The sequence below is a fragment of the Leptonychotes weddellii genome, chromosome 4 (genome assembly GCF_054177405.1).
Source record: "Leptonychotes weddellii isolate Sample4059 chromosome 4, ASM5417740v2, whole genome shotgun sequence".
Lineage (NCBI taxonomy): Eukaryota > Metazoa > Chordata > Mammalia > Carnivora > Phocidae > Leptonychotes > Leptonychotes weddellii.
Genome location: NC_138372.1, coordinates 120,015,307 through 120,032,658, shown reverse-complemented (window position 1 = coordinate 120,032,658; position 17,352 = coordinate 120,015,307).

The window sequence follows — 17,352 nt, the reverse complement described above, 5'->3', positions numbered from 1 at the left end:
TTTAAAATACAGACTTGATATGAGATGAAAGAAAACTTGTTAAAATTTACATCAAAATAACTGCGAAAAAGAAACTATGAACACATTTAATATAGGACACTGTAACAATTAGTGTTTACTCCTGCCAACAGGTTATTTTCTCCATTTATGATTTTAGGTTTTACAGTGTAATCATCAGGCCAGTCATAGCTAATCAGGGCATAAAATAAAGTTAAAATGTTTTACCAGCCTTATAAACATTTGTGCTGCTAGATTTTTCACTAGTTGAAAGCAACAAGACAGCCTGTTGGGTAGCTGAATATAGAGTATATTGGAATTGCGCCATATGCTGTTTCAAAGAAACATCTGACTTAGCTAAGAACATGCTTTTGATTTATTAGTTGACTTCTGTGCAGACATATGTGATTTCTTGATTCTTTTATTCGTGTCACACTTTTGATGCAATCAACCCTCATGTTCTCTTCTCCTTTTCTTCAATTCCTGGGAGAAAATACAATCAATCACTGAGGAAATGTGGTAGGGTAACAGCCCTTTTTCTAATACAATTTTCCTTTTTTATCCTGCTGTTTTAAAAAATACATCTTTGAGAGAGAAAATAAATGAGGTGATTTAGTGGTGGTCTTCCTCTCTGCACATTTTCAAATTTGGCCTGCCTTGATTTGTCAATTTTGATATTGGAAATGGATAGAAAATGATAAAATTCCTCTTACTCTTATACTAATTTGTTCCTAAAAAAAAAAAGTTATAGTTTTTCATATCTTCCCATAACTAGAATTCTAAAATAAAAATGGGATTTGAAAGACTAGACAGGTAATTGGTATATGCTTCAGATGCCAAGTGGCAAGCCCAATATTAAAGGTAAAGGAAATATATTTTATTATAACTTAGCACTTATCAAAAACATACTACATGCTGAGGATTATGCCCTTTGACATAATTCCCTTTACCTGGATTATCACGGGTATTGTTCCAACAATTCATAATTCAAATATTGGCCTTAGCCCCATTTTGCCCTTAAAGTAACTGAGTCTCAGGACTTGGGTCACTGTCCAAGGTCACACAGCTAGTAAGTTACAAAGCAGTGATTCAAACAGAGGCCACTAGACTTCATGGCTTACAATACTAAATCGTTCCCTCTCTTATCAACTTTAAAACATGGTAAACCACCTAGACTCTCTTAGCTTCTTTTCTTATTCTATTCTCTAAAGCATGAATAATATCATCTACCCCTACAGACATTTGGGAAGATTAAGTCGATTAAAAAAAAATGTGTGAAGAGTTGAGAGCAGTAAGGCACAGACTTTTATGGATCTAAGGAAACCATAAAGGCTCTCTCTTTTTAGAGATTAGATTTTCGTAAGTAATCTGCCCCGATACTCTTACAACCAAGAACCTTCACTGAATCACACAACTATTTTAGAATCAAGGCTAGAACTAAGCTGCTGCCCAGCCAACTATATTCTTTATCCAACTAGCTTGAAACTAAACCTGATCATTTCTGTACTTTGAATACTCGTCTGAGCAGCCATTTGATAGAACGGGAAAACAAACCCTTCAAATTGAAAGGATAAGACAAACTGTTACCATTACTAAAACTACTTCGGGCTAGCCTTCATGGCAAGTGGTGAGGTGAAATACAGGGATGGTTTCAGGGATTCTACAAACAGACCAGACCAATGGGTGAGATGCAGGCAAAGTACTAAAATATGTATAATTATTCCCATTCTCCCATTTTCTGAGAAGGAAAGATTCTCTGGCTACTGGTTTGGTTTATCCCAATTGAAGGGGTTGGCAGAAATGCAGAATTGAAGAAACTCAGAGGAAGGGAGAGATTTCTTTACATAATGCAGACACAAGACATAGATTCTGTTCCCTCTTAAATCCATTGTCATTAGGGTCCAACCTTATCACTCCACCAAAACTGCTTTAGTCCAGGTCACCAGTGACCTGTGTGGCTCAAGCAAGTGGTCAATTTTCAGTCTACATCTGTCTTGACTTTTCAACAACATTGAGCACAATTGCTAGTTTCCACGGGGCATCCCTTTTCTTGCTTTTTCTCCTCCCTCCTTGGTTTCTCCTTCTCGTTCTCCTCAGCTGGATCCTCCTCTTCTCCCTGATACTTAAATGTTGGAGTATCCCAGGGCTGGTCTTTGCTCCTCTTTTCTATGTGTTGTCACAGAAATGAAAACAACAAAAACATGAATGAGTTTCTAGCAAAGAGAGGTAAGGCAAATAGGCAAAAATGAGAAGCTGACCAAGATAACAGGCCTGTTTATAGAAATTTTGAAAATGCATGAGAGGAAAAATAAAGATACGGAACCCAGCAATTGTCTGAATGTCCAATGAACAGGATTGTCTGCAACATGGTATTTCTAACATACATAAAATGATCTAGTAACGATACTGCAAGTTGGAGGTGAAGGCTAAAAGGAGCCTGAGAACTAGAAAATGAAAACTGAGCAAGCAGGATGAGGGTCCACATGGGATTGTGTGAGCAAATGCCCTATAGCAGAATGAATAAAATCTTTCAGTTGGTCAAAATGCCTCAGAGAAAGACATCTAAAGAAGTGCCTCTCCCCTAGAAGAATGTACACTTAAGTTACCAGCAACTGAGTCTATAGAAAGAGACATGTCTCAAAAAGAATCATGGGTGTGACTATTGGCAAATTGAGCTAACCAGAATTAAAGATGCAAAGCTATGTTTTTGTGAAAGTTGTGCTGTCACCAGCCTGGATTAAAAGATGATTGTGACCATTTGTTACTATGTCCGTTGGTCTCCTACCATTCAGAAGCGGGAAGCAGAGGCTGAGAAAATCACTCAATCCCCAGAGAAGGAATGCCTTCTGCAGGTGTAGTCAAGGAGAATTATGCAGATGGAAGAGGACAGAACTAACAGTCATGGAAAATAGTAGAAAACTGGAAACTAATCAAAGAACATTTCTGCACACCTAGGGTAGAAGGCTATGTAAGTCTAGGTCTTCTGGATGCCAAGACAGGATTAAACATTAAACAATTTTATTAGGGAAAAATCCTACGTAAAAAGAGAAAGAGCCAGCCAGATTCAGCTGAGAGAGCCATCCGACCATGATACAAGTCTGTTCATGACTGAAGGAGAGAAAGGGAGAACACTGGGAAGCATTCTAGACTGCTATGCAGTTTAAGCAAAGTCTAACAAAGCCATGAGGGAGTTGGCATTACGTGGTCAACCCACCCATAATTCAAGCTTGGCCTTTTTCTTCCTCCTTCCATATATGAATATTGTCATTTTTCCCATATGAACTGTTTCTGATCCCCTTTTATCATTGGAATGAAAAATAATGCATTTTATAAGTCAATGGCCACATCCTTGTACCTAAGGCCTTAATTGAACTATTTTAGCAGCAACACCATATCTGGCAACAGCAGCTTCAGTTGGGGTTACTACTTGGTTAGACCTACAGTAGTTGATAGCCATTTTCCTGGATCCATCTGGTCTCTGCAGGGGCCAGACTGGGCAAATAACTTGACATATAATAGAGACCACCACTACTGCATCATCTAGGTCTTTAATAGTGACACTAATCTCCACCATCCCCACTGGGATAAAATACTGTTTTGATTTTCTATCTTGGCTGGGGTTAGAGGGGATTAGTTTTAGAGGTTTCCATTTGGCCTTCCCCATTATAATATCACTTACTCTACAGACCAGGGACCTAATGTGGCAGTTAATCCCATTCCAAGTATATATCGATTCTGATTATGCATTCAGGACGGGGAAATGACCACCGGGTGGGTCCATGGAACAAGTGGATGCACTGTGAGCTGGATTTTAGTCAGGACTTTATTTACTACCTGGTCCCCATAGCCCCACTCCAACAGGAGATCAGGAGGACATGTTGGTCTCTGGTTACCAATGTCAACTCAGACCCTGTGTCTAGTAGTCCTCATAACTCTTTTTATTCCCCTTTCCCCAGTGTACTCTTACCCAGATAAATGACTGTTTAAGTCTCTTTGGGGAAGGATAGGAGAAGTGTCATGGTATATACTTTACATGGGGTTGAAGAGCTCTTCCTCTTAGTCAGTGGGTTCCAGACCTGAAAATTGACTATCTCTGAGAACTGAGCAAGGGATCTTAGTTTCTTATTGTGCAGGACTATTCTCAGCCTCTTGCTCTTCTATAATTTTCTCTTTTCTCTCTCTTCCCCTCTCACTTTTCCTTTCTCCCTCTCTTTTCTCTTTCTTACTTATTGATCCTAGGCAGCACTATTCTTTGCCCTTGGGGACACACACTTTATTTACCATCTCTGCAACTCCTGGTGACCTTGCCAGATTCTAAAATAATTGTAGCCTGCTGGCTTCTGGTGGTTAAGCGCCACCACCTGGCTTCTACTACTGATGGGCCCCATAGGACATCAATTTATGAAATGAGCACAGCTCTGTGACTACCTAGCATCATTACTGACCTATATCTTTCTCACCAGCACATTCCTGATGACTTTGGTGAATGGTCTGTCCTCTCAACCTTCTCAAGGGACATAATCTCATCGTGGATTTTCTGGCCTTGCATAATATATCCACTCCAATATGCCCCTTTCTCTACCATCTGCCAGGCCAACTCAGGCATTCCTAACTTACTGAGAGTCAGCCATTATTTTTCTTGGGTTCTGAGAGCCACCATAGTAGCACATTGTCCCATGCCTAGGGTCTTTGCTATGGTGGTCATCCTTATTTCCTAAGAAAGTGCCTCCAAGTTAACATACTCTTGTTTATTCAAACTTACATTCTGGCTCCTTGACCATGCACCTTTAAAAAATCCTATCCCTACTTACTAGGAGAGGTGATGAGGGTAAATCTGAACAGGGCACAAGAAGAGGTTTCTGCAGCATCTTCCAACACAGCTGAAGTGCTAGCCCTTTCTATGGAAGGGAAGGGTGGTCACCTCCACACATCTAGAGGGTCCAGAGGGACTGTAGAGTCAGCATTCTTGGGGACATCCACAGATCTTTGTACCACTTCTCAGGATCCCCAAGTTTTCCCTACTAGGCCTCTGAGCTTCCCCTAACAGATCTGCCTTGGCCAAGTGTTCAACATCTCTGAAACTCTGCAACTCTCACAATTAGTTCTTCTCCCTGCCATTTGACTGTACCTACCTTTAAATATGCGAAAACCACCAAGCTCCCTAGTTTTCACATTTAGTCATTAACCATTAAGAATTAGCGGGCAAACTTCCATTATCCTTATTCTCCATAGCCTCATTTCGATATGGCAGTAGCCAGTCAACTCCATTGTCTTTTTTTTTTTTTAAAGATTTATTTATGTGTGTGTGTACAATGGGGGGAGGGGAAGAGTGAGAGAATCTTCAAGCAGACTCCCCACTGAGCAGGGAGCCTACTGCAGGGCTCAATCTCATGACCCATGAGATCATGATCTGAACTGAAACCAAGAGTCAGATGCTCAACTGACTGAGCACCCAGGTGTCCCTCCACTGTCTCTGTGGGCTTGGCTACCCTGTTATGGTCACCTGTGGCCATACCTAACCCTCCCGTGCCAGTGACTTGTATCTTTAGTATAATGTTTGGGATGTTTGTGGCTGATTGGAAGAATGATTTCAGTACGGCTTCCATCTCATCTAATGGCCCAAAGCAAAGCCTGCTTCACAGGCATGTGACCTGTGCAGGGCCTTGCACTCAGAAGAGCTCTTCTATTTCCATCATGAAATTCTCAATAATTTCATATTTGAACTTGTTTTGTAAGTAAAGTCCAGTGGGACAATGGAGCATACATGTGGGCAGAGGAGATAAAGCAAAATGCATGTCAGCCTGTTTTGTTTCTTACCCCCCAATTTTTATGTGTGCTCATGAGGTCCGTGAGCAGGATTCCAGGGTACCCATAATAAGCTGAAGTTTGGAGAGACTCAAATCAAGTGCACAGTAACTGTGTTATGTCTACAGATGAGTAAGCAAGGACACCAGTAGTCCCAAGAGGCTATGCTTTCTGTTCCAACCAGAATTGCTTCAGAGAGAAAACAATGGTGTTTTAAGAAATATGAACAACCAAGAAACTTTATCATATTCTTTCTAACTCACATTAGCTCCCTGTATTAGTAAACTACTTTATATTAAAAATGATGACACGGAAGGAAAGGAAAAACAGGGCAACCCACATATCCTTCTTTCAGTCCTTCCTTACTCATCAGTAAGTCAGAGGTAGAAAGTATTAGTAAAATGTATGTCAAGAAGTGACATAAAAACAGTTGAGTTAGTTTTGTGCAGTTTCCACTGTTCTGATAAGGAGAAAAGATATTCAGATATAAGCTACCAAAAAAATAGAATTTTGGTGATTCCACATACAAGTCAAATGCTCTTCTATTTGCATTTAAAAGACATTGCACAATACAAAGATGAATGGCAAAATTAATGCTAATAATTTAAACTTTTAATTTCCCTTTACTTAGAACAACATTAAATGGCAAATTAAAAATACCATGACAAGGGAGATTATGAAGGAAAGGAAAAGGCTTTATATTTTAGTACCTTTAATGATACTTTTTCCCCCTACTTTTTGAACAAGAGGCCCCATATTTTCATTTTGAACTGAGCTCTGCAAACTAGGTAGCCAGCCCTGGTCACCAGCTAGTTATTTGGCTTCTTCCCACCTCACTCATTTATTATTGAGTGATTAAGTGAAAAGCAGGTTCTGGCTGCAGGTGCTCAAGTCCCAGAACATAGCTCCCAGCCTCAAAATAAGGGAAGCTGATGTTCAGGTTGATTTGTTGGGAGGAAGCATGTCATAGTAATTAAGAACACACATGCCAGAGTCCGAGAAACTAGTGCAAATTCTGACCTGTTGCCTTCATGATCAGGGGCAATTTACTTATTCTCTGTGCCTCATTTTCTTCATCTGTAAAATGGGATTGTGATTATAACAATGTCTACTACACAAAGTTGTGAATATTAAGTGAGCTAATATATGTAAAACACTTTGAATAGTGTTGGTACTATATAAATATTAGTCATTAATATTATTTCACAAAATAGAGTGAAATAGCCTAACCTTAAGCAGAAATATGAGCCACCTATACTTCATTATAAATTAGTATTGTGTTATAGGTTAGCATTATTTTTTTTTTAATTATACCTTAGAAATATTTTCCTTCACTAATATTACTTAAACACACTCGGATATGGTGTAAGATTTTGATAGGTGAGCAGAAATCCATCATGATTACCACAAAATGAGCAGTTTCTGGTCATCTTAAGCTTATGAGTAGTGCTCAGGCACTTCGGGTAGCTGGCCTGTAGAGATGCAGACTACATTATTGCTGCATTGTGTTTGAGCTACAATTACTCAGGAAGGAGAGAAATTTACAAAATTTTATTTCCTAAGTTAAATGTGTATTTGGTAATTCACTAACCACATAGAAAAAAATAACTCACAGCAAAGCTAGCTGAAACAAACTGGCCTTCATGTATCCTAGAGACTCACCAATGCTTGGATGTTCCAGAACACACAGATCATACATTATATGGATGTAACACAACTTGGAAGGTTCAGTACTACAGAGAATAGAGCCTGAACTTGGCTACAACTGGAAGTAATGTTTGTAATTAGAGGGACCTAAGTTCCCATTTCTCTAAACAGCTACGGAACTCTTCCATGTTCCAAATCCCTTTGGAAGTACGTGAATGTAAGGAGGAAACAAGTACCCAGCCTCAGTAATTAAAAATACCACTGCAACATTTATCTTTAAAGAGAGTTTGCATGCTGGGGAAAGAAAGATCTCAACCTGATTCTAAGTAAAATAATCTTTAACAAAGTCCTCACAAAAATTATTTTATTAAAAAACCAAAGCATGCATTTTCCCTTTTAGGTTAATTCCATTCTCCTACAAAATGTCCTAGGTGTTTTGATTTTTATTGTTGTTTCTTTTCATTTCTTTGTGCTTTTCTCCTCTCCTAGTAGACAAGCACTTGCACATAAGTGTTTATATCCTTCCAAAGTGATTAATATAGTGTCAGACAAGCAGTAAAAATCTTGTATCATTGATTGTCATTAGTGAAACTTAGTAGGATTTTCTAACAAAGATAATTTTAAAATGATAGAATTTGAAAGGAATAAATACAGAAATCAGAGATTTTATACTCTTTCTATAAAAATGGCTAAAAAGAACACTGTGACGTTATTAAATCTCTGTAAGTTCAATACTATGAAACAAAACACTTAGAGATGGTATAGCAATAGCAGGCCTAACTTGCTTGACAATTCTCTGTGCTACTTTTCTCCTCAGAAGTTTCTGGAATCAAAGTGGACTAAAGCTGTGCTTCTACAACTCTGGATAATGTCAAAGCCTAGCTAAGCACGCTACCCTTTGGCATTCACTCACCTTGGTATCTGGGTCTAATCCGAAGTATCTATAGGCAAGCGGCACCTTATCCTTAGAATGGTATAAATTTAGAACTGGAAAGGTTCTCAAAACTTACCCAGCCATACTCTTCATTTTCACATGCAGTACTAGGGCCCTCAGGAGTTCTATCATTTTCCCAAGGACACTCAGCTCAACAGAGAGGGTGAACACAAGAGATCAAGTCTCCTTAACTCCAGGCCCCTTCTTTTAACCTGACAGCATTGCTTTATCCAACTTTCAGGGGATTCTCCGACCCAGAGATAATCAGAAGCAATGTTTAGTTATTAGATCCTTCTAAAATGAGTTACAGGAGAAACAATGCATTAATTCAGAAACTCAAGAGAATCAGGACTTCTGGATGCTTCCCAGACTGTTTAGAAATCATGTGAAATCCCCATGCACCTATATAAATCTTTATTCTACTTCCTACATTTTGGAGGCGCACAAGAATATTGACTGCAGACTGGTTCTAAACCTCTGATGTAATGAGTCAATAGCTCTTGTTTGAAACACCTTATGGTTTCCAAGGTTTCTTTTTGAAGAAATTTTCCCTGCCTCTCAGAGTCACTGCAATCCTCCAGGGTTGGGAGTTGGGCTGGGGATGAAGCAATGCATTGGATGCTGAGGTTGCAAAGTTTAATGGTGTCAGGTTGAATAATTGCCATCTTTTTTTTTTTTTTTCTTCTCCTCTCTAACTTCCTCTGTTATAGCAGTAAGATATACAGTACAAATACTTAAATACATGCAAAAAAGGGAGAGATTTTATAAGGAAATGACTTCAGGCTTATTCCTCCAGGGCTGGTACAGAATTCGTCTGCCTGAGAGGTGGAGGGAGTATCCGCTCCTAAACTATGAGATCAAAAATAAAAAGAAGAGGAGCCAAATTGGGGTTAGGCTAAGAATTTAGGACTTAGCCTCTCTTATGGATGTAATTATGTTATTGTGGAAAACTTGCAGACATAGAAAAGATAGCTTCAAAAAATACATGGAGACAGCGTAGAGGCCCACATGTTTAAGTGTAGAATTGGCTTGAAACTGCAGTCTTACAGAATTGTCCTTTAGATTCCTAATCCATTAAAACAAAAAAGAAATCTTAGAGGACATGTCAAACAGATGAGAGATTAAGAAACTGAGGCTCATGACAGTTAAGAGACTATCCAAAGGTCACACAACTGTCAGACACAAATCAAAGTCAAGCCTTTCTATGTATTTCATATTTGCAATCACCTGCTTAATACTGTTGTGAAACAGAAGTTCAGCCCCAAAATTTAAGAATTAAAATGTAACCTGCCTGACTCTATGGACTGGAGAGTTGTGAGACATGTCAAGGTCACAGAGAAACTATGAGAAAAGAGAACGCGTATTTTCCTTTTGTCATTATTTAATGAGCAGTCCGTTCCTCCATGGCCACTGCTTTTGGCTAGGTATGAGCTATGGAAACATTTTTCCTGGATTCATCTATTCCCTGGAAAGGAAACTCAATCTGGCTTAAGAGAAAAAGTTTCTCTCCAAGTAATGATAAATTGTCTAAATTGAAAGCTCACACCATAAACAAATTTGAACAGTACAGACATCTCACAAAATTAAATTTCCATCTAGTGAATTTGAATGATGTTTTGAGAAAAAGAGAGGATAATGTTTTCAGCCCTGCTTTATAGGATTTTCTTCCATAGTAGTGTTTTCAAGGCCTACTCCCAGGTAATTGAGAACACAATCATAATGACTTTTTATTTCTACATGCCCTATTTTTAGTGAAATACTTAATGTGCTTTGAATGTAACCACAAATAGTACTGTTTTTACAAGGAAATAAAGTCTTGCAAATTTTGATATTCATGCCATTTTACTTTAACTAAACACAAACTGAATACATCTAAGAAATCTAATCACACAAAATGCTCCATGTACATCCCTATTTTTCTTTTGCATTTCACTGTAACTAAATTTCTTATTTTCATACAATCCATATAATCGGTTTCTCCATATTTCAAAGTCACTAGTATATTATCTCTATAATAGTTCTGTTGTATAGTTTAAACTAAAATGTAGTTGATTTAAATTACTTGTCAAAAAAATTCCAGGATCAATTTTTTAATAAAAATTACTCATAATCTTTTACATAACTGTAACAAGGCTCCAAATTACCTTTCTAATTTTAATCTCCCACTATTCCTCATCCTGCCCCAGCTCTAGACACAGTGAGATGTTGTTTTCTCATCTGTCTCATGCTTTTCCACCTCTTTTGCTCATCTAATATATTCCTTCCTCTAACAGCCGCAAGCCTAAATCCTACCCAGCCGTCAGGAGTCAGATCAGAGGGCTCCCTAGCACTCTAGCATTTCCTAATACTCTGATCAGGATTAACCTCACTGCTGGTAAACTCTTAGAGCCCTTCCCTTTCTTCCTATTACACCCATATCCTTTTGCCTTATAACACAGATCTTGAAGGAACAATTTACAAACAGTCCCTGACTTACAATAGTCCAACTTACAATTTTTTGACTTTATGATGATGCAAAAGCAGTAAACATTCAGTAGAAACCGTACTTCAAATTTTGAATTTGGATCTTTTCCTGGGCTAGCAATATAAAGTACAATCTTCTCTCATGATGTGGGCAGTGGCAGCAAGCCACAGCTCCCAGTCAGCCAGGTAATCACGAGGGTAAACAGTCAACACGTTTGTGACCATTCTATGACCATCCAGCCAGTCTGTTATTCACTTTCAGTATTCAATAAATTATATGAGATATCCACGCTTCATTATAAAACAGGCTTTGTGTTGGATGATTTTGCCCAACTGTGAGCTAATAAAAATATTCTGAGCACATTTAAGGCAGGCTAGGAGAAGCTATGATGTTTGGTAGGTTAAGTGTATTAAATGCATCTTTGACTTAGGATAATTTCAACTTACAATGGTTTTATCGGGACAGAACTCTAAATAAGTAAGCCGAGGAAGATCTATATTATAGCAGTTAAGAGTGAAAACTCTAGAGTGATACAACCTGGGTTCACATCCTACCAATATGTTGACTGACTGGGGATCTTGGGAATGTCCTTTAACCTCTCCATGCTCCAATCGCATTATTTATAAAATGAGATAATTATAGTACCTATTGCGTAGAGTTGATGTAATAACCTAAGATGATATATATAAAATTATTTGAAAGGTGCCTAACATCTAGTAAGTACTCAAGAAATGTAAGCTACTATCAATTCTAATTTTATTGCTATCATCATCATTATTTCACTAACAACTGGGAGACCCGCAAAGTTGCCTTATCATGTCGGTTCTTTTTTCCTCATCTGTACTAAAACAGTATTAATATCTTTAGTTATCTATTGATGCATAAAAAATTACCCCAACACTTAATGGCTTAAAAAATATTTCTTATCTCGGGGCACCTGGGTGGCTCAGTCGTTAAGCAGCTGCCTTCGGCTCAGGTCATGATCCCAGCGTCCTGGGTTCGAGCCCCTCATCAGGCTCCCTGCTCGGCGGGAAGCCTGCTTCTCCCTCCTACTCCCCCTGCTTGTGTTCCCTCTCTCGCTATCTCTCTCTCTGTCAAATAAATAAAATCTTTAAATATATATATATATTTCTTATCTCATAAGTTCTATAGGTCAGGAATCTGGGGCGTGGATTAGCAGTGTTCTCTGCCTCTGGATCTCTCACAAAGCTGCAATCAAGGTGTTCACTGGGGCTGCTGTAATCTCAAGGCTCTATTAGAGAAGGTCCACTTCTAATTTCATGCTCTGGTTGTTGGTAGGATTCAGTTACCCACAAGCTATTGGACTGAGGGGCTTGGTTACTTCCTGGCTATTGGCTGGAGCTCACCCTCAGTTTCTTGACATGTTGGCCCCTCTATATGGCAACATACCACATTGTAGCTTGATTCATCAAAACAAGCTAGTAAAAGGGAAACAGAGATAGTATAAGCAAGAGGGGTCATTCTCTTCTGTAACCTAATCCCAGAAATAATATCCTATTGCTATTGTCCTGCTCCATTTTATTGGGATAGTCAACAGGTCCAGTGCACACTCAAAGGGACAAGATTACACAAGGTCATACAATACTAGTGGTGGGATCATTGAGGGTCATCTTTAGGCTGCTTACCACATGTTATAAAGTTATTGTGGAAATTAAATAGGACTGATATATCTGAAATTCATTGTAGAGTGCTTAGCCCCTAACAGATATTCAACTATATGAGTTTATTCTCCACTCCTTAATAAAAGTCCTTAAAAACAGACATTGATCAGTGAGCCCTGCAGTACCTTAACACTATGCTAGGCAGATACCACTCACCAACCACCAGAGGAATACATGATAAATGATACTGATACAATTGTTCACATTTTAGTTAATATTGTTTCCATTTTCAGAAAGCACAACCTATGTACCTTTTAGCAGTAATTCATTTTATAGTGCAAGTGTATGGTAGGCAGAATAATGGTCCCCTAAAAATGCCCTTACCTGAACACCCCCAGGACCCATGAATAAATTACATAGCAAATAGGGCTATGCAGATGCAATTAAGTCAAGGACTTTGAGATGGGACATTGCCCTAGGTTACCCATGTGGACCTAATTCTTATCACAAGAATCCTTAAAAACAGACAGCCTTCCCAGAGAGCCTTAAAACCCAGAGAGGTATGACTACAGATTGGTCAGAGATACAACATTGCTGGCTTTGAAGGAGAAAAGGGACCACTAGTCAAGGAATGTGGACACCTCCTAGAAGCTGGAAAAGACAAGAAAATGGAGTCTACCCAAGAGTTTGAAGAGAGGAATGCAACTCTGCTGACAACTTGATCTTAGCCTGGTGAGATTAGTGTTGGACTTCTGATCCACAGAACCATCAGATAATAAATGTATGTTATTTTAAGCCATAAGTTTGCAGTAATTTGTTACACTATGGTGGGTCACAGAAAAATAATACAAAGAGAAAATATGTAACTTACTCATGAGAGGAATCATACACAGTACTCTCTAAATGCCCAATGACTATACATGGTCATTGTATAATGTAAAATATTAAAAATCATGGAAAGTTAAAAATCTCTAAACATCACAATCACAAAACTCTGGGCTATTTTTTTAATCACTGTATTATAAAGACATTCGCTATCATCAAAAGCAATGAGAATATAAACTATTGTGTTTTCACTTAGCAAACACTTCTAGAGTATTTACTATGTGGTAGACACTATTATAGACACTTTAGAAACATTAACTCATTTGATCTGTTAACCCTAAGAGACGGTTACTACTGTCATCCCTGTCTTACAGACAAAGAAGATACAGGCTTCATTAGCTCGCCCAAGAGTGCATTTGCAGTAAGTGGCAGAGTCAGAATTCAAAGCTAGGTACTCTGGCTCCAGTTATGCTTCTTCTAAAATCATAACCTTATATATTCCCGGTAAGTTGCTTTATATACTGTTTTAGGCTTAAGCAGAATTTTTTCAATTGTATGTTTTCTGAGTTATTTTTCCTTTTCATCCATTCAGCAATTACTAAGCACCTCCTCTGTCTTGGGCATAGAGGTAAAAAGAAATGAATAAAGCAATGAGCCTCCCCTTCAAGAACTCACAGCTTAAGTGACAAGAGACAGACTTGTAAATAGATAATGACAAAATAATATAATAAATTCATTCAAGCAAAACCATCTCTTTTTTTAGGAGCATGGGGCGGGGGGCGGAGGGGAGGGAGACAAGCAGACTCTGCACTGAGTGTGGAGCCCCACATGGGGCTCAATTCCAGGACCCTGAGATCATGACCTGAGCTGATACCAAGAGTCATATGCCCAACCTATTGAGACACTCAGGCTCCCCCAAAACCATCTCTTATTCCCTATCAATGAGTTCATGATTTAGAAGGAAAGACTAGTGTTAAAAAAACAATTGTGATACCTTAAATGCTACAGTAGAAGCACCTAACTAGTGTTAAGAGACATAGAAAAAGGAATGTTTGTAGGAACTGGGGTGTGGCGGAGACACTGAAGGGTTTGAAGAAAGAGAGTAACAGAATAACATGAGTTTAGTACTTTAGAAAGATCACTCTGGTGAGCAGGGAAGAGATTAAACCTGAAGGGAGGAAGGCTGGAGGCCACAGATTTGCCAGGAAATGATTTAAAGTGCAGAGATGATGACAGCTTGAAATAAGGCAATGGCAGCAGAGATTATTAGAAGAGAGGGTGGGATTTGGAGTGGTATTAGAAGGCAATGTGGCCAGGGACCCAGGATATGCCATGGGCCTCCCTCAAGGAATAAAGCAAAGGAGAACACTGAGAAGTTAGCAATGATGGCTGTGTAAACACTAGGCTGATGGATGGTGAGAGGGCGTACTTGGATTTTGTATCCTGCTATCCTTCTAATTCATCTGGACATTAACCTGGGCAAGTAGAGTCTGGACGAAGTGCTTACAGTGTACAATCAGATAACACTAGAAACTAACAGTGCTAGAAAGATGGAAGTTATACTGGAGTGGGGAGAAATCAGTGTCTGAGAAAGGAGATAGCATTGTGGTATATTAAAAGAAAAATTTTAATTAAAAATTTATTTTTAATTTTAATTATATTTAAAAAAATCTTCCTTTATGAAGAGACTGAAATCACCTAAAGGAAACATTTTCTTTACAATTAACTACTGTTTTTAAATGTTGAATTGTCAATAATTATAGCTAGCAATAGCTTACTTTGTGAAGACACTGTTCTAAGTATTGTACATATAGGGCCTCATTTAATCCTCAAGTGTTATTATTAATTCAGTTTATTGTTAAGTGAGACCCACAGAGGTTGAGTAACTTGCCCAGGGTCATCCAGTAACTGGTAAAGGTAGAATTTGAATCCAGACATTGTGATGCCGAATCCCAAACTCATCACTATATCACTAACCATGTTTAGTAAATCCAGACATTCAGAAATAATTTTTACTGTGTTGTGGCTCAGAGCACGCAGAGGCTCTGGAACCAGACTGTGTAGGTTCAAATCCTCACTCACCACTTAATAGCTGTGAGAAGTTAGGCAAGAGACTTCCCCACTCTGCAACTGTTTTCCTATCTATAAATGGGGATAATAATAGTGCTTTTCTCCTAGGGCATTTCCGAGGATTAAATGAATAAATGCAGAAAAAGAGTTTAGAATAGTGCCTAGAACATATTACACATCCAATAAAATTTACCTGTTATTATTAACATTATTCTATCCTAAAGTACTGAGAGTACTGGTAAGAAATGCCATATATACCACATGGCCCCAATTAAGATCTGCAGTAGACAGAGTAACGGCCTCTAAAAATGCCCACGCCCTTGTCCCTGGAACCTGTAAATATGCTACCTTACCATGGCACAAGGGACATGGCAGATGTGGTTAAGGTTATGGACCGTGAGATGGAGAGATTATCCAGGATTACCTAGGTAGGCCCAATCTAATTAGATTCTTAAAAGACTGAAATTAGAAAACAACTGAAGAAAAGGTAAGAGAAATCATGAAAGGCTCTCAACCCAGCAGTGTTGGCCTTGAAGAGGAAGAGAGAGGGCCACAACCAAGGAGTATGCATGGCTTGCAGAAGTTGGGGACATGCCCTCAGCTGATGAGCTGACCTGGAACCAATACTACCACAGCAAGGAATTGAATTCCGTCAACCTGAATAAACAAAAAAACAAATTCTTCCCTACACCCTGTAGAAAGAAACACAGACCTATGTACACCTTGATTTTGGCCCAGTGAGATCAAAGTTGGACTTCTGACTACGGAACCGTGTGACAATACACTGGTGTTGTTTTGAGCTGCTAACTTTGTGGTAATTTGTTACAGCAACAGTAGTAAACTAACATAAGATCTGTTTAACTTTTTCCTAAAAGACTCCATATATTGATCTAAGAACTATGTAATATGCTAAAATGGATTTAACTTTTTAAAGTCAGCAATTTTAAACTATGTTAGGGGCGTAAATCAATGTCTCCTGTACATTTCTATTACTAAATTCCTTAGAACCTAAAAGTTGCTGAAAGGCTAGAAGAAAGTATCATAAATAAGATGCTATTATAATTCTTTTCATCTTTTCTTTATAAAGAAATACTCTAATTTTTTCTTAAGTTCTCATAATTAATGGATGAATTAATTATACTTTGATTTTTTACTAATATATTTTAAGCCCATAGCCAAGTCCTAGTAAGACTCTTAATTAACATGTTGAGCAGGAACTTATAAATTCTAGGTTTAAACAATTAACATGTTGCATTTACAGAGGTAAAACACTCAAAAGGCAAATACAGCATGCTGTGGTTATCTACTTTTTCACTGTCTCTGAATTGGTACTCATTAGCTTCAAGACAGTAAGGACCATGTCTGGGTGTTCACCTTTGCAACTGCTTAGCAATATCCTGGCCCCCAGCAAGCTTCTGTTAAATAAAGGAATGAAAAACAAATGTATTTTTAAATTAAGTATAGAAAATTGGAAGCAAAGCTTCCCTGAAATTTCAGCTTACTAGCTCACTGGAAAAATAAAGAGGTATACTCTATCAAGAGGTTAAATGATAAAAGTTGGAGCTTATTTTAAATATTTTCAACCAAAATCTTAAATGCTCTACATGTTTTACATTCTTAATCAGATTCATTAAACGTAAGTCAAATATCTTGCTAGCTTGGTCCATTTATTATTATCAACAGCTATTGTGATGTTCATGTGACATACATAAGGTTCCATGAATTAGAGCTTGCCTTCTGAAAATGTCCTCTGTATTACTCTTTTTGGGGTGCTTTTTTCCCACTTCCATAAAAATTAAATGAAGCAAGTATATCTGCTGGCCTACCTGAAAAGTACAACATGGCTGCCTTCCTTCACAATTACTAAATGAAAGCCTTGGTCTTCTTCAAAAAAGATTTTCTTACCCTCCAGAACAGCACCATTCAACATAAGTGTAACAGGAGCCACACACGTAATTTTAAATTTTCAAAAACCTTCTCATTTCAAC